The sequence below is a fragment of the Mobula birostris genome, chromosome 13, assembly GCF_030028105.1.
Source record: "Mobula birostris isolate sMobBir1 chromosome 13, sMobBir1.hap1, whole genome shotgun sequence".
Lineage (NCBI taxonomy): Eukaryota > Metazoa > Chordata > Chondrichthyes > Myliobatiformes > Myliobatidae > Mobula > Mobula birostris.
Window position 1 is genome coordinate 24,160,051 of NC_092382.1, and position 25,144 is coordinate 24,185,194.

Genomic DNA, 25,144 nt, shown 5'->3' on the forward strand with positions numbered 1-25,144 from the left:
TTTCTAAAATAAATAAACCATTCGGGTTGTTCCATCACCCAGTCACGCAATTCACTGACGGACAGAACAGAAGGTCGGCCGGCTCCCGCGGATGCAGTGTAGCCCGGTGTCCTCCTGTGCAATTTACAATTATTCCATGACATCGAGACAGCGGAGAGGATTTCAGTCACAGGAAGCATCTCGGCTCCAATATGGAGCGCTGCCTGCTACGAAAACAATGGGATTAATATTGTCAGCGCCTTCCGCCCATGACTGAAATGCGGCGCCTGGACAGGTGTCTGTGGAAACAAGTAGCGAGAGAAACACTTCAGGAAATCAGAATTGACTCTAGGTTTCTGCCGTTTGCAGGTGTGACAGCGGTTTACCGGGAATTCCAACGGCTGAAATAACTGGGTAGTAAATGTCTTCAATCCGCCAGATTACTGGATATCCCATTTGAGTGAGGCAGTGAACGCTGTTGCTCTGAATTCCACAGCTCGGCAAGACACTCTGGGCTGACCTACTGCAACAGGCTCTGATTTATACCGGGGATCAATCTCCAGTGACAAGGTCCCACCTCTTTACATCACCTGCAGTGTCTCAGGTGTAAATACTGTGGGGATGTAACACGATCACTTCAATATCATTGGCATTACCACATTCAGATCTCTCTGTGTAATTCGACCAGAATGTGCAATGGGAACAGTAAGTGAGCAATGAGGATCTCTATTTACAACATCCCACAGTTGTATTGGTAGCGGTCACGACTGTTCCCATCTTCCCACCTGAAACTTCCACTGTGGTCTTCGTTCCACAAGCATTCCGGAATCGATGTTTCCAGCATTTTCTGCACTTCTCACTGTCACCCCTGTTTCATCTACAAATAGATCTGGTGCTCTGGATCCGGGGACACATGAAAACCCCTCCCAGTCTCCTCCTGCAGACTTTCATTTTATTTTTCCTCAGCAGCTCCACTTTGGCCGCTCAGGCACCAAACCCACCCCATCCTGTCCCACTATGTGCTCTCAGATATGAAGCATACCCGCTGTGTACACAGACACAGACACAGACACTATCAGACCTGGACGACAACGAGGTTTACGTCATTTTGATCAGCTTTTCCATGATGATGTTTATTTCCGATATTTTCAAGTCCAGAGCTCTCCATGGTCCCCCCACCCCCCAGCCCACCGCCCCCATCTCTTAAGCTGTCTTCTCTGTTGAATCTACCAGCGGAACAGTTGGATGCTGAAATACTGTGGCGTTCAATTAGCCGCGGGAATATAATGGGCTGATAAGACTATTCAGCGCCCTGTGGGTCACGAGAGCAACTAGCAACACGTTTGTCTCTGGTGTAAATACCGGCATGATTCAACAGAATATCTTCTGCCAAGTACAGATTCCACTCGGTACACAGAGGTCTTCATCTGCTGCTTTAACATAACAATACCCGAGTCCGTGACATTCCCTACGAGGTGCCCTTGTAGATATAAATGCAGGACAGCCAAGTGAGGTCACATCATCAAATGAGGTCATATTAGAAACCATTATAATCACATAGACACACAGACACATACACTTCTTCTTCTGTTGTCTATCGAAATCCGATGACGATGTTCACTCCATTAACGGTGAGATCTTTGATGACTATACAGTCCTATCCTGGACCCACAAGCTCTATTGTAGGTGGGACGTGTATATGTGGTAGTTGTGGCAATTATGGCTGCATTTCTCCCGGCTCTCTTCTGCTGTCTTCTGGTTGTTCTTTCCATCTCTAGAATACGAACCCCGTCCCATAACAGCTGTCACCACGTGTTACGGTCAGCAGCAACATCCTCCAGGTCCTCGGGTCTGATCTTGCACTTCCTTAAAGCATTCTTCATCTCATCCTTATAGTGCTTCTTCAGCCCTCCAGCTGAGCGTCGACCATGATGTAGCTGGCCGTGTAACACTCTGCGGGGTAGCCGACATGGGGGCATCCTTATCACGCACCCCAGCCACTGCAGCTGACGCTGGGTGATCATGGCCTCGATACTCCTGCAGTTGGTCTTTACAAGTATTTCAGTGTGAGGCACCCGCACACGCCAGGTAATTCCCAGAATGTGCTGGAGACAGCTTATGTGGAAGCGCTCCAAGAACTTGATGTGACGGCTGTAGGTTACCCAAGCTTCACGGCTATAAAGGAGGGTGGTGACACAGACCGCTTGGTATATGGCGACCTTTGTGGAGGGACGAAGGCTCCTGTTCTGAAAGACTCTACGCCGAAGTCTCCCAAAGGCAGCTCTCTCTCTCTCTCTCTCTCTCTCTCACACACACACACACACACACACACACACACACACACACACACACACACACACACACACACAATATAACAATTACAGCACGGAAAAGGCCATCTCGGCCCTTCTAGTCCGTGCCGAACGCTTACTCTCATCTAGTACCATCGAGCTGCACTCGGCCCATAACCCTCCAGTCCTTTCCTGTCCATATAGCTATCCAATTTTAATTTAAATGACTGCATCGAACCTGCCTCAACCACTTCTGCTGGAAGCTCGTTCCACACAGCTAGCACTCTCTGAGTAAAGAAGTTCCCCCTCGTGTTACCCCTAAACTTTTGCCCTTTAACTCTCAACTCATGTCCTCTTGTTTGAATCTCCCCCACTCTCAATGGAAAAAGCCTATCCACGTCAACACTATCTATACCACTCATAATTTTAAGCACCTCTATCAAGTCCCCCCTCAACCTTCTACGCTCCAAAGAAATAAGACCTAACCAGCTCTAACTTATTCTTAGACGAAACAGCCTTACATCAAATGGTCGCCAATAATGGACAACATTTGCCTCTAAATGAGAACAAAAGGCCATTCCCAAACATTTGAGACAGATTGCTAAACTGTGGAATTTAGCTTCAATAAGTGGCGCATTCACCTAGTAGTCACAAACGAGTCTGAGATCACATTAACTCCACTGTTAAAATAGTATTCTGCCAGATAAATGATGCTTTAAAGATCAAACATCATGCATTAACGTTTGAATATTTCTACTTTGAAGACATAGGAGAATCAGGCCTTTCAGCCCATTGCGCATTTCATCATGGCAGATCCATTTCCTTCTCAGCTTCATTCTCCAGCCTTCTCCCGATAAAGTACTTGTCAATAAAAATGCACTTTGTGGCCTAAATACAAGTAGACTGAGTATTCCGTTAATATTCTTGTCATTTTCTTGATAAAACAATTCAATTCACAACCTATTAATTACATAATGTTTAGCAGTGAGTTCACAGCAGGCTGAACGTAATAAATACTATTTTCAATAGAGAGGACAGTTTTCTTCACAACAAGAAAGCAGGTGAACTTGCTGATTGGAAATACTTTTTGCTAAGTAGAAGTTCTCTTGAAATTGGTATTTAACTGTCATGGGCACAGTCAGCTGGGTTCTTTCACATTGACAATTCATGATCACGGTTGTCCCAAGTGTAAATGAGGTACGACGCCACGAATAGAGCGCACACACAGAGTCTCTCTCTCTCTCTCTCACACACACACACTCACACACACACAAACACACACACACACACACACACACACACACACACACACACACACACACACACACACACACAGGCAAATAAATGCCAATGCATGTATTAAATTATTTCCCTGACCGTTCCTTCCTCTTCCCTCACTGAACCCGTTAAACAGGGTAGTTTACGACTGATCGGACCATCGATAAAGTGACAGAAGAAGCAGAAGAGATATTTAAACAGCCGCAGTACCATGTTGCAGAAACTAGAGGAAGAAAATGAATCGTGAGTTGGGAGAATATAGTGTAATTGCTCAGTCTGCAGGAGAACAAAGTATTTATTACGCAGCAGGCTTCAAGCTGAAAATGAAGGGAGAGTTTATTTGCATTTCACATGAAATGAAGAACCAGAGAGAGAACGACAGCAGTGTAGAGACAATCAACCAACGGGAGACATTCAGTCGGAGAATATGAGACTGCTGGTTTAAATTTCTATAGATTGTCGCCGGTAAAATGTTGAAGGACGGTTCCGTTTGTAGCCACCTGTCTCTGGTGCAATGTGAGAGTGCCGGGTTCATGTTGTAGACATCAGTCCCTGGTTCAGATTGAGAGTGTGGGCTTCTGTATGTGTCACTCTCTGGTTCAGCCTGAGAGCAGGTATTTCATTCTCTATATGTCAGTCTCTGCTACAGTGTGAGAGTGTGGGTTTCTGTCTGTATCTATCAATCTCTGTTACACTGTGAGATTTTGGGGTTCATTCTGTATCTGTCAGTTTCTGCTCGAGCATTACGTGTGTCGTCTCGGTCCTGTACCTTTGAGCCTCTGATTCAGTGTGAGCGGGTCTATTTTCCTCCTTCTTTCCCGCTGTTCCTCAAATTCAGTAAAAACTCCTAAAATAGATTCTGTATTCCCTGAGCTATTTTTAGAACAAGAGTCTCCTGCAGTTGGTTTGTGTTAAAATTGTGACAGTGACAGTGCACCGATGAATGATGACGGTTGTACGGAGCAGTACATCCTGTGTAATAGAGTCATATGCCAAACAGACCATTCGGCCCGGCATCATTCCGCATGAGGTTCGTTGCTAAAACAAATAGAGCCAATCGAACAGCACCTGATTCGTAAATTTCTATGCTTTGGCAAAACAATCTCTGAAATGTTGAATTAAAATAAGGAAAATAAATATGTTAGTTAATTTAATTAAATAACAGGACAACTAAATTAATAAATTTATCAAAATAAAACGCACAGAGGCAGCGAGTTTCATGTTTGAGCGGCATTTCTCTCAACAGTTCTGAATTGCGTCCTTCACCGTGTATTCCGCACTCTTTGCTGATTCTGTCACGTATTCTTCAATGTGCACAAGATCAGGAATTAACTGCAGTTATTTTCCACTCATAAATAATATAATATTCATTTCGATTTTCTTATGACAGCTTCGGACTGCTCTGCAATATGCCATGCATTTTTCATTGATAAAATTGTGACGGCCTTCTCCTGTGCAACACAGAAAGAGTTTGTGAGCGGGAATGCGAGGGAGGCTCAAGTTTCACATTTGGGATCATCCAGAGCTACACACCGCAGCACGCGCTTGATCGAAGAATCCTGAGAGTGTGACGTCACTGATTACGTCACTGCACCGCTGGGAGTGTTCCCCTCGTCAGGGACAGGGTGTGCGGAAGTGTTACTCCTGTATGGGACTCCATATGAGTCCTATATTACACCCATCAGTGCAGAAGAACGAGATCAATGGGGGTGAGTGGACAGAAGATGATGAATGGACTCATATTACAATGTGAATACAATACCTGGACATGTTGGGATCGTGGGAATAGTGGAGTACAGGAACAAGCCCTTTGTCTCATTATTTCTGCGCTCAACAAGATACCTAATGAGCCTAAACTCTATTGACTGTACATGATCCATCTCCATTCATTCACTGCATGCTCATGTGCGAAACCAACAACATCGTAAACAACAATGTATTACCCACTGCCACACTTCAAATCAAGTCAGGTCAAGTCACTTTTTATTGTCATTTCAACCATAACTGCTGGTACAGAACATAGCTAAAATGAGACAACGTTTTCCAGGACCATGATGCGACATGAAACAATACAAAAACGACACTGAACTACGTAAGAAAAAAACACAAAAACTACACTAGACTACAGACCTATCCAGGACTGCATAAAGTGCAGAAAACAGTGCAGGCACTATAATAAATAATAATAAATAATAAACAAGGCACTTGACAGACTATCCAGATACACACCATTATCTGTGCAAAAAACAAACAAACAAACAAACGTGTCCCGCGCATCTCCTCGAAGCCGAAGCCACTGTCCTCTCGCGATAAATACAGACCATCACGCACTTGATATTTCTATTTTGGCCACAACAATTCACCTTCTAGGCCTCTGATAACTTCTATCACCTTCTGCCAGGCCTCCCCTCAGCCTCTGTGCTCAGGAAGGGGAGGTGGAGCGACCATCCAACAGTCCTCTCGTTAACGAACCGGAAGTGGAAAGAGTGAGCAGCTTCAATTTCATTGGTCTTAACCTCTTTGAGGATCTATTCCGGGCCCAGATATATTGATGCAATCTCAAACAGAGCACGACTGCGGCCTAAGTTCATTCAGAGTTTGAGGGGAATTGCACATTTCGACAGATATACCGTGGGGAGCATTCTAACTGAAAGCACCAGCGTCCGCTATGGAGGGGCCACTGCACAGGATGAGAATAGTCTGCTGAAAGACGTGGACTCGTAAGGCTGCATCATAGACACCAGACTCCCAAACCCGCAAGACACCTTCAAAAGACGATGCCTGAAAAAGCCGTATCCGTCAGTAAAGAGTTCACACCCCCACCCCCTCCCTCGTCTAGCGGGTACAGGGGCCGACGCAATACACTCAAAGTTTCAGGAGCAGCTTCTTCCCATCCGCAATCAGATTTCCGAATGGAGAACGATCCGTTGATGAAATTTTCCTCTGTATTTTTTCTCTTTCATTCTGCACTGTATGGCTCCCAATTCTGGTCCCGTCAATTTAAGATGTATGCGGACGTCTCCGTCATGTGTCCGAGAATATTCCTGGGAATATTTCCACCGGGAAGGAACGTCAGACCCAAGTTAGACTGCAAAAACTGTTATTTGTCGTCCTGGAGCAGAGAAGCCGAAGAAGTGTACAAAGGTTGTTGTAAATCCCAGTCGAGAAGAAAAGAAGAGCTTACGAAAGGTTCAAGTAGTTAGGTAATGATAGAGAGCTAGAAGATTATAAGGCTAGCAGGAAGGAGCTCAAGGATGGGTTGCACCTGAATCGAGGGGGAGTAGTATCATTGCAGATAGGTTTGCTGGCATGCTCCGGAGGGTTTAAACTAATTTGCGAGGGGGATGGGACCCAGAGCGATAGAGCAATGAAAGAAGTGCGTGGAGTTAAGCCAGATCTAACATACAGAGAGGCTTTGAGGAAAGAGAAGCAGAATAAACGGTGTAAAGACAGGAAGGTAGAAGGGCTGAAATGTGTGTACCTCAATGCAAGAAGCATCAGGAACAAAGGTGATGAACTGAGAGCTTGGATACATACATGGAATTATGATGTAGTGGCCATTACAGAGACTTGGCTGGCACCAGGGCAGGAATGGATTCTCAATATTCCTGGCTTTCAGTGCTTTAAAAGGGATAGAGAGGGCGGAATAGGGGGAGGAGGGGTGGCATTACTGGTCAGGGATACTATTACAGCTACAGAAAGGGTGGGTAATGTAGCAGGATCCTCTTTTGAGTCAGTATGGGTGGAAGTCAGGAACAGGAAGGGAGCAGTTACGCCCCTGGTAGCAGCAGAGATACAGAGGAGCAGATTGGGAGGCAGATTTTGGAAAGGTGCAAAAATAACAGGGTTGCTATCATGGGTAACTTTAACTTCCTTCATATTGATTGGCACCTGATTAGTTCCAAGGGTTTGGATGGGGCAGAGTTTGTTAAGTGTGTCCAGGATGGATTCCTGTCACAGTATGTGGACAGGTCGACCAGTGTGAATGCCATACTAGATCTAGTACTAAGTAATGAACCGAGTCAGGTCACAGATCTCTCAGTGTGTGAGCATCTGGGGGACAGTGACCACCGCTCCCTGGCCTTTATAATTATCATGGAAAAGGATAGAATCAAAGAGGACAGGAATTTTTTTTAATTGGGGAAAGGCAAATTATGAGGCTATAAGGCTAGAACTTGCGGGTGTGAATTGGGATGGTGTTTTTGCAGGGAAATGTACTATGGACATATGGTCGATGTTTAGAGATCTCTTGCGGGATGTAAGGGATAAATTTGTCCAGGTGAGGAAGATAAAGAATGGTAGGGTGAAGGAACCATGGGTGACAAGTGAGGTGGAAAATCTAGTCAGGAGGAAGAAGGCTGCAGACATGAGGTTTAGGAAGCAAGGATCAGATGGGTCTATTGAGGAATATAGGGAAGCAAGAAAGGAGCTTAAGAAGGGGCTGAGAAGAGCAAGAAGGGGGCATGAGAAGGCCTTGGCGAGTAGGGTAAAGGAAAACCCCAAGGCATTCTTCAATTATGTGAAGAAAAAAAGGATGATAGGAGTGAAGGTAGGACCGATTAGAGATAAAGGTGGGAAGATGTGCCTGGAGGCTGTGGAAGTGAGCGAGGACCTCAATGAATACTTCTCTTCGGTATTCACCAATGAGAGGGAACTTGATGATGGTGAGGACAATATGAGTGAGGTTAGTGTTGGAGCATGTTGATATTAAGGGAAAGGAGGTGTTGGAGTTGTTAAAATACATTAGGATGTATAAGTCCCCGGGGCCTGATGGAATATTCCCCAGGCTGCTCCACGAGGTGAGAGAAGAGATTGCTGAGCCTCTGGCTAGGATCTTTATGTCCTCGTTGTCCACGGGAATGGTACCGGAGGACTGGAGGGAGGCGAATGATGTCCCCTTGTTCAAAAAAGGTAGCAGGGATAGTCCGAGTAATTATAGACCAGTGAGCCTTACGTCTGTGGTGCGAAAGCTGTTGGAAAAGATTCTTAGGGAGAGGATCTATAGGCATTTAGAGAATCATGGTCTGATCAGACACAGTCAACATGGCTTTGTGAAGGGCAGATCGTCTCTAACAAGCCTGATAGAGTTCTTTGAGGAGGTGACCAGGCATATAATGACGGTAGTGCAGTGGATGTGATCTATATGGATTTTAGTAAGGAATTTGACAAGGTTCCACACGGTAGGCTTATTCAGAAAGTTAGAAGGCATGGGATCCAGGGAAGTTTGGCCAGGTGGATTCCGAATTGGCTTGCCTGCAGAAGGCAGAGGGTGGTGGTGGAGGGAGTACATTCAGATTGGAGGATTGTGACTAGTGGTGTCCCACAAGGATCTGTTCTGGGAACTCTACTTTTCGTGATTTTTGTTAACGACCTGGATGTGGGGGTAGAAGGATGGGTTGGCAAGTTTGCAGACGACACAGAGGTTGGTGGTGTTGTAGATAGTGTAGAGGATTGTCAAAGATTGCAGAGAGACATTGATAGGATGCAGAAGTGGGCTGAGAAGTGGCAGATGGAGTTCAACCCGGAGAAGTGTGAGGTGGTACACTTTGGAAGGACAAACTCCAAGGCAGAGTACAAAGTAAATGGCAGGATACTTGGTAGTGTGGAGGAGCAGAGGGGTCTCGGGGTACATGTCCACAGATCCTTGAAAGTTGCCTCACAGGTAGATAGGGTAGTTAAGAAAGCTTATGGGGTGTTAGCTTTCATAAGTCGAGGGATAGAGTTTAAGAGTCGCGATGTAATGATGCAGCTCTGTAAAACTCTGGTTAGGCCACACTTGGAGTACTGTGTCCATTTCTGATCGCTTCACTATAGGAAGGATGTGGAAGCATTGGAAAGGACACAAAGGAAATTTCCCAGGATGCTGCCTGGTTTAGAAAGTATGCATTATGATCAGAGATTAAGGGAGCTAGGGCTTTACTCTTTGGAGAGAAGGAGGATGAGAGGAGACATGATAGAGGTGAGCAAGATAATAAGAGGAATAGATAGAGTGGATAGCCAGCGCCTCTTCCCCAGGACACCACTCCTCAATACAAGAGGACATGGCTTTAAGGTAAGGTATGGGAAGTTCAAGGGGGATATTAGAGGAAGGTTTTTTACTCAGAGAGTGGTTGGTGCGTGGAATGCACTGCCTGAGTCAGTGGTGGAGGCAGATACACTAGTGAAATTTAAGAGACAACTAGACAGGCATATGGAGGAATCTAAGGTGGGGGCTTATATGGGAGGCAGGGCTTGAGGGTCGGCACAACATTGTGGGCTAAAGGGCCTGTACTGTGCTGTACTATTCTATGTTCTATATGTTCTATTAATGAAATCAAGAGAGCCAGAAGGGGCCATGAGAAGGCCTTGGCGGACAGGATTAGGAAAACTTCAAGGTGTTCGAGAAGTATGTGAAGAGCAAGAGGATAAGAAGTGAGAGAGTAGGACCTATCAAGTGTGACAGTGGGAAAGAGTGTATGAAACCGGGGGAGCTAGCAGAGATACTTAATGAATACTTTGCTTCAGTATTCACTCCGGAAAAGGGATCTTGGAGATTGTAGGGAGAACTTATAGCGGACTGCAAAGCTTGAACATGCAGATATTAAGGAAGAGGATGTGCTGGAGCTTTTGGAAAGCGTCAATTTGGATAAGTCACCGGGACTTGTTCAAAGTCTACAGCAGCAACGTTCCCCAAATTACCCAAAGCTACATCGACGATTGCATTGTTGCTGCTTCCCGCACTCGTGCGGAGCTCGTCGATTTATTCAACTTTGCCTCCTACTTTCACCCTGCTCTCAAGATTACCCTGTCCACTTCCGACACCTCTCTTCTCTTTCTCCATCTTTGTCTCCATCTCCGGAGACAGTCACCGGAGACACTGGTGTACTTAATAAACCTACAGACTCACAGCAGTCCGGACGGTACCTCTTTCCACCCTGTCATTTGTAAATAATGGCACCCCTTCTTTCAGCTCCTCCGTCCCCGCTGTATGTGCTCTCAGGACGAGGCTTTTCATTTCAGAGCAACTGAGATGTCCGCCTTCTTCAAAGATCGGGGCTTCCTCCCCTCCAACATTAACGCTGCCTCACCCACATCTCTTCCATTTCACGCGCATCTGCCCTTACACCACTCTCCCACCGCCCCATCACGGATAGAGTTCCTCTTGTCCTCACTTACCACACCACAAGCCGCATTCAGCACATAATTGCACTTAACTTCCACCACCTGCAACGGGATCGCGCCACCGAGCAAATCTTTCTATCCTCATACACTCCCGACCATTTCTGTTTTCTGCAGGGATGACTCCCTATGTGACTCCCTTGTCCCTCCCCACTGATCTTCCTCCTGGCCCTTATCATTGCACCTGGAACAAGCGCAACAACTTCCTTTACACCTCCTCCCTCAGGGCCCCAAACAGTCCTTCCTGGTGTGGCGAACTTCACCTGCGCGTCTGTTGGGGTCATCTACTGTATCCGATGCTCCTAGATATCAATGAGACCCAACGTAGATCGGAAGCCTCTCCCCCTCGTCGAGCACCTGCCACGAAAAGCGGTGGCCTCCCATTTCAATTCTACTTCCCATTTCCATTCTGACACGCCAGTCCGTGGCCTCCTCTGCTGCCAAGGCGGCGACACACAGGTTCGAGCACTGACACCTTGTATTCCATCAGGGTAGCCTGCAATATTATGGCATGAACATCGATTTCTCTAACGTCTGGTCATTGCCCACCCCCACCCCGACAAACTCTTCACCATTCCGCATTCATGTCTCCGTTTCACAACTTTTCTTCTACCCTGATCATCCCCACCCTCTGGTGCTCTCCCCTACCCACCCCACGTCTCTCTTTTCCACGGGCTTCTTTCTGCTCGATTCAGATTCCCCCTTCTCCAGACCTTTATTTCTTTAACAATCAACTTTCCAGCTCTTTATTTCACCCCTCCCTCTCTCCCGGTTACATCTATCAACTGCCAATTTAACTATTCCGCACCCAGCCACAGCTTTTTAATCTGACTTCTCCCCTCCCTTTCCTGTACCGATGAAGGGTCTCAACCCGAAACAAATGACTGTTTACTCTTTTCCATAGATGCTGCCTGGCCTGCTTAGCTTCTCTGGCATTTTGTGTGCGTTGCTTTGGATTTCCAGCATCTGCAGACTCTCTGGTGTTTGGTATATCCGTTTGAATTTATTGACCCGCGCCTCCACGGAGCGGACGAAAAGGCCGACATAGCTCGGACCCATGCGAGTGCTCATGGCCACACCTTTTGTTTGCAGGAAGTGGGAGGATCTAAAGGAGAAATTATTGAGAGTGAGGACACGCTCCGCCAGACGGAGGAAAGAGATGGTGGAATGGAAGTCGTTGGGTTTGGTGTCCAGATAGAAATGGGGGAGCTTTGGGAACATCCTGGTGAGGGATAATGTGTATAGGGACTGGACATGGGCCAGGGCACCTGAAGACATTGAAAAGATCCAAAGCGTGAGAGCTGTCATGGATGTGTATAGGAAGGGATGAAACTGAGTCAGGTTATACAGATATGAGTTCAGTGGGGCGGAACAAGCTGTAACAGGCATGTTTGAGGCTATTGGGTACAAGGTAGCAACGGGAGTCGCTGGGTGCGGGAACTGTGAGGGTGTTAGAGTGGAAGTTGATTCCCAGAGCTAATAAGGTCAGTGATGGTATGAAGACAATGGCCTGGTGCTCCGTGGTGGGGTCCCGTTGGAGGGGTAAGTAAGAGACGGTGTCTGAGAGATGTCGCTGGGCTTCAATAAGGTAGATCGGTCTGAACGCAAATTAATCTGTCTGAATTTTAAAGCAATAATCAAGCACTGATTGCACCTAAAATTAGAAGTGAATTCCGGATTTTGCTACACGTCAAATTATAAATATTCTCATAGCGATAACTAAACTGAAATTACAGCTAATCTAACCTTTCTGCAACCTTGTTGTTGAAGAGAGCAACGTGAAGCAAAGTGACACAACATATTGAGGAAATTCGAGAGAATTTTGGTATTTAAGTGAATGGAAACGACTTGTCACTAGTTCAATGTTTTTAAAGTGAGGTGGCAATTCTGGATTGCACAGAATGTTTCCAGAAATTCCGAGTTAGACGAACGGGCAATTTAAAAGTTGGGACTCGATCATAATATGTTGCTCTACTGATTGGGACGTTTATGTAAAGTGATTTGGAATGGCATTAAATTGTCCGTTTAAGTGGGCATAGTTCACTGTCAGCACGTTACTTTTATTTTCAGATAATACTGGGCAGACAGACTTAAGAAAAAAAAAAGAACTGAATTGGCTATATTTCTGACATACTTCGTATAAAGAGCAGCAAAAATCTTTACGATTTTTCCCGTCTAAATTTGCAATGTGTAATTATGGTAATTTATAATAAATCGTGTGTAGTACTACTTATTAGACAATCTGTACTGCTCTTGCTTATTTTAATATAACGCCAGTCAATGTTTTCCGAGAACAAGGACAGACGTCCGGATTTCCAGACGCGTCACGCTCTTTTCACGATAGCCTGATGACACATGCAGCGTGACAGAGAGTGACCAGAGTGATTGTGATCGAGTGAGAGAGAGGCATCGAGCTTTTGGAAATACTGTACAATGTGAATTTCGCGTCACAGACGAGCACACAGAAATATTTAAATAACTTGTCAAGGAAAATTCGGTTAAGAAAAAAAAGATTGGGAAACGAAGTTTTTGACTCGAGATTTACAGTTTAAAATCAAAGAGCAGGTTTTGAAGGCTTGAGAAACTGACGGGATGTGACGTGGAATCAAAACAAGTTCCAGTAGATCATGAGACTACAGCAGCAGAATTAGCCGTTCAGTGAATCGATTCAATTATATTGTGCGCTTCGATGTTTGCCGAAACTGGAAAAGTTCAGCTAGACAGAGAAAAGAGCAATAAATCTCCCGGTTACATGCTGGTATAGTAGGCAAAGTGGAACATTAAATAAAGGGAAAACTCCGAGCAAGATGGAAAGAGAACGGATGTCGAGATGGCAGACACGGCTGGGTCACTCTAAAGGTTTGCATAATGCACCCTTCCAGACTAGATCTCTTTGTTTTCAATACCGGATATTACAGTGATATAATGTGCGAGGTAAAATACATTTTACAGAAGGGAGATATCCAAGCAATCTAATCTATATAAAAAAAAATAGTTTGTTTTCTGAAATGACGGAAAGGCAGAACTGCTGGGAACAGCAAAGTTTTCCGGAAGTTCAACTTATATTTCTTGAAATGGGAAAATTATTTCACCCTTTCAATTGAGCGGTACAAACTTCTAAAATGTTTCCAAACTAAAATAGCAGGGAAGAATAGAACAACTTTCAACTGTTCTCTGAATTTTGTCTGGGTCACTCCGTAAATAAATGTATTCGTGCAGCTGCTGAAATTCTGAATCACAGAACCCCAAAACTGTGCCTGGAAAAGCCGAATAGACATTTCCAGGTCTGTGTGGAGGCATCGCATGAGAATGAAGACCAGAGTGCTTGTCGCCCAACAGAGAAGGAAACTCGCCGACAGGCTGAAGAGCAGAATGATGGATTGTCTCCGACTCTCCATCTCCGGATCTTGCTGTTTCCCGCAATTTCCCCGTCCCTTGAGTCCCCTGCGGACTCTGCTCGCCGCCAGTATCTGTCTGACGGTCAGAGCATTGAGGGTCAAAATGAGGAAGAAAGGAAGTAGCGGATTCAACAGACGGTCCACCCAATAAAACCCCTCAAACCCTTCCGTGAAAGGAAGCGCGAGTCTACCGAAACAGACCCAGTTACCGTTCAAAAAACCTGTTGTTTCCATATACAGGAAGTAAAATGGGATGTTTTTTAAACAGAGACCAACAAATACAGCGCCAATCACCAAACCCGCGATTTTGGGGATGCAGTATTTTGTTTTAAATTTAGCAGAGCAAATGGCCACAAAGCGATCGAAAGTGAAGGCGACAGTGAACCAGACGGAGCAATCAACGGCCACGTGACACATGACGTAGTGGACAAGGCAGAACGGAGCGTTGTCCAGGACGGTGTCAAATCCGTATGCTCGACCCATCCGGTAGAACAGGACTTCGATCATCACCACCATTAGATCCGCCGCGGCCATCGCCACCAGGTAGTGTGTGATACATTTGGAGAGACCGCATTTTCCTCGGCAGAGAATGATGATTGCCACAAGGTTAACTACAATGAAACAGAAAAAAAGACCAAAAATAACAATAGAGAAAATCAAACGCATTGTGCATAGAAATACAGCCATGATTTGTTCGCTTGAAATAAAATCCATCGTTCATCTCTGCTGGACATTATCAGTGGAAGTAAAGAATACCTGTGTTTATGCGGTTTGTTTGAAAACCTGACCGCAGCATAAAGCGCTTTACAGTAAGTAGCACATGCTCACATTATCTCCTCACGATCACAGATGCAGCAGCGATGAGTAGAGTCCAGGAATGATAGAGCACAGAAACGCGCCCTTCGGCCCAATATCTCCTTGCCGACCGACATGGCCATCTGAGCTGGTCCCGTTCGTTCGCGTTTGGAACACCTCTCTCTAAGGCTTTCACATTTGTCAAAATGTCCAGCTGTATTTTAAATATTGTTAATGATTCTGCATCGCCCATTTCCTTTGTCAGGCTCTTCAATACACAGAGCAACTTCTGTGTGGGAAGACGTCGCTAGGAACCCAACTACATTTCTGTCCTCTGATTTTAAATATACCCACTTTTGCTCACGATTACCCAACCCCATGGAGATGAATGACTGGATCTATACATTATCGTGGTTTTATGCACCTCTATTAACGCATTGGCCAATCACCTGCCTTAAGGAATAAAATGCCACTCGGCCGAACCTCTCCCTGTAACTCAGGCCCGAGAGTCCCCGCAGCTTCTTTGTAAATACTGTCTGCTCTCCTTTCAGCGCACTCCTGCCTTTCCGATAACAGGGCGACCAAAACTGTTCACAGAACTCCAAGCGCGGCATCTCCAAGCAGAGAGGTGGTGTAATTAAAGTGCTCATCTACACTTCTTTCCGAAGTCTTAGTTACTATTCGATTGCAAGGTCAGATTCTGAAACCAAGAACCTGCACCCCAGCAAAGTTCCCTTTATTTTTTTTTACTGCTTCGGGGACAAACCATTGCTCTGAGCAGAACATTTTTACACGGTTTGAAAAGTGCACGGCACTTTAAATGTGAGTTTTTTAAAAAAAATCTGTAATATGCATGTCGAACAATGACAAGACATAACACACAACACGAGTAACGTTGTTAGGCAGTCACATCTGACAGGGAGTGTGCCAAAGTAGACTGTTTTGACTGAACGGCGTTGGTGGTTTCTGTCTCTATTGTTACCATTTTTGACAGTGTTGTAGCTTGAAACAATGACAATGCAAATACGCTGAAGCTCTGAAACGTTCCAATGTAAATGCGTACATTCAGTATTTAGCACATTTATGGATTATATTCAGTAATACAGTTATTTTCACAGTATTTAATAATGATATTAACAAAGATTTTAAAAATATATTTACAGAGTGACCCATTTCAGTTATGGCGCAGCTGCGTGCACGCGCATCTTAGGGGGAAAAGAGCTGACACCAAGAAACATAGATAAGAATTTGGTGACTGAAAAAACTTGGGAATTGTCAAAGAACAGAACATGGAACGCTTTTTAATTGAACAGTGCTGGGAGGGAAAAATAGAAGGGGAAAAGTTGAGTTTACCTTTCAGAAAGAGGGAAGAGAATTTTTTGGTGGAAATTGGTAAATTTGCAATTGGGCGCTCAGCCGCTGGAAGTTGCGTGTGTGTTTGTGGAGCGACAGGAGTCTCCGGATCACAGCTGTGGCGGCGCATCGTTTACGGTGAAATGGAACCCTGCCGCCCGATTTGAATTCCTGTCTTTAGCCGAGTCTCTTTCACCCTTCCCCAACAAACTGGCCTCGGTGACGAAGCACACGACACTACCAAGTTGTTGTAAAGCCGCATTTGTTTCACAAATGTCCTTTAGGGAAGGAGAATATTGGCCTTTATATGGTTCTTATGTGACTGTAGAGACAAGAATCCTGTGGATTGTTACGTTAATCCTCTGATCGGGGAAACTAGAAAGGCGCTAATAAAATCAGAACTGCCTGTGATGCTCACTGCCCGTGAAACCGAACAGGAAAAGGAAACAGAATTTCACAAGTTGAAATCAAAGCTACTTACTTTGAGTTTAAACGTTAGTCTACTGCTGACGGGACAGGGTTGGAAGGAATGAGATTCGCTGATGACAGGAGGTTTTGATAGACATGGATTGTGTTTGTTGTGTCTGTACAGTTAGAAGTCTCACGTCACAAATGAGAAGACTACAGGCAGTCCCAGTGACAAGTCTGCATGACCCAGGTTAAAATATTAACAGGGCAGGAGACTGAGGGGAAAGAGACAGCATCTTAGAGATGTTTAATAAACACCGATTATAACAACATCAGCAGTAGCTGAGTCTACGTCCACACTACGCCGGATAATTTTGAAAACGCCGCTTTCGAGTAAAAAATGACAGGCGACCACACTACGCGTTTTTCAAAATATCTCCGTCCACATTAGACGGATATTTGGGCGAATCTCCTCCCACTGGGCATGCGCAGGACACACAGAAAACGGTGTACTTGGTGCGCGTTTGTCCAGTTAGAGTCGAAAAACTTAAAAGGACTTGCTCTTGGCTCTCGCGCAAGAGGACTTAAAACTAAAAAAAAACAAATACTGGAGCGTATGGAGGCAACCGACAGGCAGTTCACGGACAGTATGACCCGGCTGACGACGAGCATTGAAAAACTGACTAACTCTGTTGCATTAATAAAGCACCTTGTTAAATATATAAAACGTCTGCATCGGTGTTATCTTTTGTTTCCATACAATGTTACATTAGGTTGTTACACATCTATTGTCAGAGAAGTACTTGCATAAGTAGGTGAAGCACCTTCATACAAGCAAGGTCAGAAAACAGGGCAAAGTGAATATACTTATTTATTCAGTAAGCTATGGGTCAAGGTATTTGGTGAGTACATTTCTAACCCTTCTGGCTTCAGTCTCGTTACCGTCTGTTCTGAAATTGTTGGGTGGTTGCGTTCAAGAAAACAACGAAATGCCGCGCTGCGGCGATCTGTTCCGGCGCGTCATGACAGCGTTTTTCAATAGTCAAAGAAGCTCACTTTACAAATTAACTCTCACGCCATTCACACCGACTGCCCGTTATAACAGCCGTCCGGCAGTGCTTGCGCAGCACCAAGCAGAAGCAGAAAAAGTATTGTTGTTGTGGTGTTGTCATTACAGCGTTTTTAAATCTCTCCATTTACCCCGTACACACTACAACGGGTATTAGGCGTTTTCAGATTTATTCACTCTGGAGATCGTTGCTGAAAATCTCCGTTTTCGGGGGATGAAAGTGCCGTTTCAGTGTGGAGAGAAGGTGTAAACGAAGAGAAAAAGTTTCGTTTTCAAAATTATCCGGCGTAGTGTGGACGTATCCCAGAGACGCGTGAGGTCTCTGCTTCCGTATAAGTAACAGAAAGGTACTTACCCGGGATACCGACAATTATAATCACTGTGTAACAAATAGTCCTCTCATCAAGCATTGTTAATCCAGACTGTTAGTATTTACAGTTCTGTTCGGAATGTTCCTAATTTCTAAATGTTATAAGTTGTAAATAGCCAGTAAATAAACTTAAACGGTTATATCAAAGCCCAAATAGCAGATTTCTTTTACGCCCACTGGGTAAAACTCTTCACCGATCACACGTTGCTGAGAGTCCACCGCGTCTGAATGTTTCCGTCCGAAATGTAGCTGAAGCACAGAATGACGTACTTTTATAAAATAATCGGTTACAAAATGATGAAAACAACTCGTACATGGACTGGTGCTAATTACTGCTAATTAGCAATTATTTCTCTACTGCCAATGGGGAAATAACACGCCTTATTTCATTGAACTGGACGCAACACCAGTTTTAAAGCCTCAAGAGACGGCCGATGCTGGGATTACAACACCAAGTACGATGTTGCCAAACTACTCCGGCAATGACAGGACATTATCTGAGCATCGCTGGTGGCGACAGTAGTCTGTAATCCTGTTGTTGAGTCCACCTCATCAGCGCTGATTCCACTCCAACATGGAGTCTCTGCCTTGCTATTTCTCTCTGTGATGACGCACCTTTAATATCATTCACTTACTTTGCTCCGGTGATTTTTTTTTATCTGGATATGATACATTAACATTAATGTTTGTTTTTTTTTTGGCGCAAACCCTCACTGTTTGCACTGTAACCGGAGTCAGTAGTAAACACAGATAATGGTTGCGAGAAATGCAAACCAATGACTCCAGCATTACAGACATTATCGGCTGCTGTCCCAGAGACAGAGACAAATAGAAGGCATTGTATCAACACCAGTTTAAATGCAAATAAGTACTAGTAACGATATTACAGAGTGACCAGGTGATTTTCGAAATTGGATTTCAGAAAGAAATTGACTCAGAGAAAAAGTGCGTATGAAGCTGCTGAACAGAGATGAACTGCGCTGTGGAACATCAATACACGCGCACAGCGAAACATCAGGATATATAAAGCGAGCTATTCCTGAAACTCGCTGTTCTCGGGTTTAGATAGAGAAACATGCAGAAGTAGGGGACCTGGGTTGTTTGACATTTCATGAAACATCAGATTACAACACGAATCCTTCGTCAATTGCGGACATCGGTAACAGAGTGTAGGTCCAAAGAGAGACGTATTCGAAAGAACACAGCATTCTGAAACCAGCATCAATAACTGAGGTTTCGGCTGTGCAGTGGCTTAAAATTACAGCTGCTCAAATATCTGCGTGTCAGGGAAAGGAGATTAATGGTATATCAGGGAGCATTCTGGCATTAATTCTCGAACCTTTTTCTGTGCGCATGAGAATAAAATGGTTAATTGTGTTGAGGATCTGGATTCTATGAAGGGTCAACATAAGCTGTCTCGCCCACAAAAAACAACTGTCCATATTCGTCCGCAGATGCTGCCTGACATTAAAAGTTCCGCCAGCATCGTGCCTGTTGCTTATAGGTTCATTCACAGGGGTTTCTGTGCTTACACAGGGCCAAATCAAGTGCCGCGAAATTCAGAAGTTAATTCCAAATTGATTTTTAGAATATACTATGTTGTTTTGGCAACTTATTGCTTAACTCACTGGCTAGATTTGCACACAAAACGTGGTATATATTTCTGCCTACAACAGACTATGAGAGGAATGGGAAGTGGTCCCATATTGATGCCACGCCACATCCAGGCTGATGGAGGTACATTTCCCCCCGCTGGAGATCATCCCGCAGTTGCATTTGGTAACAGAGTCACAGAGCAGAGAATCATAGAGCAGTACGGCACTGAAACAGGCCCTTCTGCTCATCCGGCAGTGCCGAACTTACACTCTCCCTAGTCCCATGGGCATTGCATCCGGACCACGCCGTCCATAACTATCCCATTGCTCTTTAATGTTGAAATCGGTCCCGCATCCACCATTTCCGTTGGAAGCTCGTTCCACAGTCTCACTGCCTTGAGAAGATGTTCCACCGCATATTGCCCTGAAATATTTCACTTTTCACCCGTAACTTATGAGCTCTCGTCTACTCTAGTCAAACCTCAGTGTAAAACGCCTGTTTGTATTTGCCCTATCTCTGCCCTTCACAAATTTGTACATCTCTTTACAAAAGTTCCCGCTGACTCCAACGCTTGAGGGAACCGGAACCTATTCCTAACCTACTCGATCTTTTCCTCTAACAGCGGCTCTCAAGTCCCTGCATCATCCTCGCAATTTCTCTCTGCACTCCGTCAAAATAATTGGTATCGCTCATGCAAGTAGGCGACCAGAACACATACAATGCTCCCTATCAGGCATTACCAACATCTTATACAACCTCTACAGAGCATCACAACTCCTGTACACATCACTCTGATGTCTGAAAGCCAATGCACCAATAGTTCTCCTTCCGACCCGATCTGCCTGTGAAGCCGCTTTCTAGGAATTATGAACCGGTCTTACAAGGTCCCCCTGTTATACCGCAGTACAGACTGCCCTGTCTTTTACAGTGTAAGTCCTGCCACGGTTTGCCCTCCCAAAGCGATACACCACATGCTTACCTGTATTCAAGACCATTAGCAACTCCTGCTGTCAACTTCTCATCCAATATTGGTATCATTCGCAAATCTGCAGATTCTATTTATCAGATTATCACTCAGATCGTTGATATATATGACAAACAACAATGGACCCAGAGCAACACCTGCTTTACACCAGTAACTACAAGCCTCCAGTTAGAGAGACCACCATCTACCAGAATCCCTGGATTCTGCCTGTAAGACAAGGGTTTCCAAATGATTTATGCCATGGAGCCCGACTATTTACCGAGGTGTCCGTTCACACCAGGAAGCGAAACCCTGCTGTAAACCAATGTTGAATCCAATTTACTACTTCATCCACAGTGCCAAATGACTGAACACACCGGACCAACCTCTCATGCCGGATATTGACAAAGCTTTTGCTGAAGTTAACCGGGCAAAAGCCTTCATCAGCTTTCCTGCTAACCTCCCTGAAAAACTTGGTAATATTACTGAGGCACGCTATAACACGCACAGACCTACATCGACGAGCAATCTCGGATCAGGCTGTGTGCTGTGTACACACTTTGATGATAAATGTACTCTGAACTGTGAACAAGTTGGGAGCTTTATTAGGAAGGCGTGCTGGCCTTCATTTGTCGGGAACCGAGCTCAAACGTGGTGAGAAAATGTTTGCAGATCTATAACGCACAGGTTAGACCACACTTGAGATGTTGTGTTTAGGAAAACGGTGGAAACGTGAAAGTGGGTGAAGAGAAGATTTACCGGGATACCAGCTGGGCTACATACGCTGTGGTTTACAAACAAGAAGTGTTTGTGCATTGGATGACGCTGTCTGATCCTGTGATGGAAATGGGTTCACCAGGAGTCTTCAAAGGTAACTGCATACACAGATGACGGGCAACTTATGTGTAGATATCGATCTCAAAGTTAACGAGACGGCTCCAATAATACTGAGCACAAAGAAGGTAAGACCATAAGGCCATCAGGAGTAGGAGCAGAATTAATCCAGGTCGCCCATCGAGTCTGCTCCACCATTTTATCATGGCTGATCCAATTTTCCTTTCAGCCCCAGTGTCCCGCTTTCTCTCTCCCGAACCAGCACAATGAAAAGTCTGTCACTTTCCCTCTTAAATATACATAAAGACTTGGTCTCCACAGGTGCCCGTGGCAAAGAACTACAGAGATTCACCACTCTCTGGCTAACGAAATTAATTCTGTTCGCCGTTCTACAAAGACCCCCCTCTACCCTGGGGCAGCGTCGTCTGTTCCTAGCCTCTCTCGTCATAGAAATTATCCACCCCACATCCATTCTTAGAAAGTATCCACCCCACATCCATTCTGTCAAGACCTTTCACCGTTCGGTATGTTCCAATGACGTCACAGCCCATGTTTCTGAATTCCGGTGAACACCGGGACAGAGCCAACAAACCCTCTTCATATGACGAGCCATTAATACCTGGAATCGTTTTCGTAAACCAGGCTTGGGCCCTCTGTAGTTTCGGCATACCCTTTCTAAGCGAAGGAGCGCAGATCTGCTCACAACACTCAAAGTGCAGCCCTAACAGTGATATACAAAGTCTGAACCTTATATTAGATAGGGCGAGTGACCTCTTTCTAGAGCGTTCACTGGGTTATTTCTGTGGTGGCCAGCGAAACTGATTTCCCAAAGAATGGCCCTCCCTCTTTCCTCCCTTTCCCCGTTCAGAATCAGAGGATTCTGCCCCTTATCGCTTTGTTAAACCTGGCTTGTACTGATACAATCAACGTAGACTTTCACTACCTACGGGAAACTGCAGAATGACGCGCGAAGCAGCGCCGGGTCAAAATGCCGAAAGGCATCCTCCCGGGGATTCACAGATATCGGACCCGAGGGAGCGGTGTGCGGCCAGTTAGATGAGTGAGAGTGGGGAGTGAGTGTGTGGATTCACAGATATCGGACACGAGGGAGCGGTGTACGGTCAGTTAGATGAGTGAGTGTGATGAGTGAGTGTGTGGATTCACAGATATCGGACCCGAGGGAGTGATGTGCGGTCAGTTAGATGAGTGAGAGTGGGGAGTGAGTGTGTGGATTCACAGATGTCGGACACGAGGGGGCTGTGTGCAGTCAGTTAGTTGAGTGAGAGTGGGGAGTGAGTGTGTGGATTCACAGATGTCAGACACGATGGGGCGGTGTGCGGTCAGTTAGATGAGTGAGTGTGTGGATTCACAGATGTCGGACACGAGGGGGCGGTGTGCGGTCAGTTAGATGAGTGAGTGTGTGGATCCACAGATATCGGACCCGAGGGAGCGGTGTGCGGTCAGTTAGATGTGTGAGTGTGGGGAGTGAGTGTGTGGATCCACAGATATCGGACCCGAGGGGGCGGTGTGCAGTCAGTTAGATGAATGAGCGTCGGGGTGTGCTGTGGCTTGCTGTTCGTGTCGATGTTCCCGGTGGGTGGTGGGGTTCTGTAGTCGTTGAGCAATAGGCGTCTGCTGAGCGTGAGGGGTCAGATGGGGGCTGCGGGAGCGGCTGCTGTGCAGTTATGGGCCCACAGAATCAAGATTAGGTACCCTGGTCTTGTGTTGCTGCTCAAGCCAGTGCGGGAGCGGAGATGCAGCTTCAGTGATGGTGGGGTGGTATGAGAACGGCTTCAGGGTCTGACGGGTGAGATATGGGCTGGGTGGTGTTCGATAGAGGTCTGTGGTCAGACCATGGAGAGGATTTTCATGTAGTGCTAGAGTCGAGGGCCAGCGGGCACAACCTCAGATAATGACGTCCCTTTAGAAAAGGACGAGAAGCAATTCCTGTAGACAGAAAGTTATGAATTTGTGGAATTTATTGCCACGGACAGCTTGAAAGGCAAGTAACTGGGTATATTTATAGCGGCGTTTGAGGTGGTGGACAGGTAGTAAGGGTGTCGAATGCGACGAGGAGAAGGCAGGGGAATGGAGTTGAGAGGAATGATGTGTATGACCATGAGGCCATAAGACATAGGAGCAAAATTAGGCCGTCTGGCCCATCCAGTCTGCTTCGCCATTCAATCACGGCTGATCCTTTTATCTTCTCCTCATGAACTCCAGTTCCCAGCCCTCTCCCCGTAACTTTGGTGCCATCTCCAATCAAAAACCTACCAATCTCTGCCTTAAATGCGCCCAACGACATGGCCTCCACAACTGGATGTGGCAATAAATTCCACAAATTTACCACCGTTTGGCCAAAATCTTTTTTGAAAGGGCGCACTTCTATCCTGACTCTGTGCTCTCTCATTCTAGACTCTCCCACCATGGTAATCACCCTTTACACATCTACTCCGGCTAGTCCTTTCAACGTTCAAATAGTTTCAATGAGATCCCCTTCTCATCCTTCTGAATTCCAGCTAGTGGAGTCCCAGAGCCATCAATTATCCTTGTGAACGTCCTCTAGACTCTCTCCAATGCTAGCACATATTTCTAAAGATGAGGGACTCAAAACTTTAGACTGTTCACAAAACTGAAGGTGAGGCGTCAGCCGTGATCGAATGGCGGAGATCGGTCAGCCGAATAGCCTAATTTTGTTCCTGTATTTTGTCGTATTGAGGCCAAATTTAGTGATAAATTAATGATGAATATTGCTTTTCATGACTCACGTAACGAATTGTCTGGCGTCCCTGTGACAAAATTTGGAGGCTTGGATGTTTTAAAGTGACAGTTTCAAAGGTGGTCCCCCGATTCACATGTCGCGACGAGGATGGGATTCGAACCCACGCGTGCAGAGCACAATGGATTAGCAGTCCATCGCCTTCACCTCTCGGCCACCTCGTCTGCTCTTTCCTCTGTTGTGTTCCGAAGTTCTGAATTTTTTCACAGCATTTAAAACTTCTGCTTAAGGTCCACACATGTGTGTTCAGATTCTATGCCGATTTACTTTGCTCGCCGTGCTTACCAGAATTCATGGAGGTGGATAAAGACAGTTTAGAGAGATTTGTGCCAACCACAGGAAACATGGAATTAGTTATTTTATGCACTTTAGACGCTATGGACGCATGGCATAAGTATCGATTCCGTGCTCTGTAACTCGGAGAAACTGTGAATGTTTTGAGTTGTAAAATGAGATAAATTTATGTTGAATTAAATAAGATTTCAATAGCTTTGATAGCATGTTGCTCGATTTCAAGTAAACAGATATTATCGGAATTTGCCATTTGGTTCGAGAATGACGACTTTCCGTGTATTGGGCAAATGCAATAACCCGATAGTTACCACATTACAGACACGATGACACGCTCTGCGCAGCCGCAGATCCGAACACCCGAACGCTTACCCGGCACAAACACATGGCGGCCCGGCTCTGGAATACCAAACCAATGGCTGAAATACCTAAAAAGAGATCGAGTTCACTCTATCAATAATGTATTGAATGTGGTGGACCATTTTCTCTTATTCTAATCCCAGAATAAAACGCCGCTGCAAGAGACAGTGGGATGTGCCTTTGAGAATTCCTTTCTGTGTGATAGAAACAGAATATTGAAC

At 45.4% G+C, this 25,144-nt stretch overlaps 1 protein-coding gene and 1 non-coding gene across 2 annotated transcripts in view; both read right to left on the minus strand.

Moving 5' to 3' along the window:
• The window catches only part of LOC140208596 (uncharacterized), a 587,054-nt gene that overhangs the window by 354,517 nt on the left and 207,393 nt on the right, over positions 1 to 25,144 (minus strand). The gene's annotated exons all lie outside the window — the stretch shown is intronic.
• Positions 24,355 to 24,436, minus strand: trnas-gcu (transfer RNA serine (anticodon GCU)). The gene has a single exon. It is a non-coding gene; the product is annotated as a tRNA-Ser (tRNA).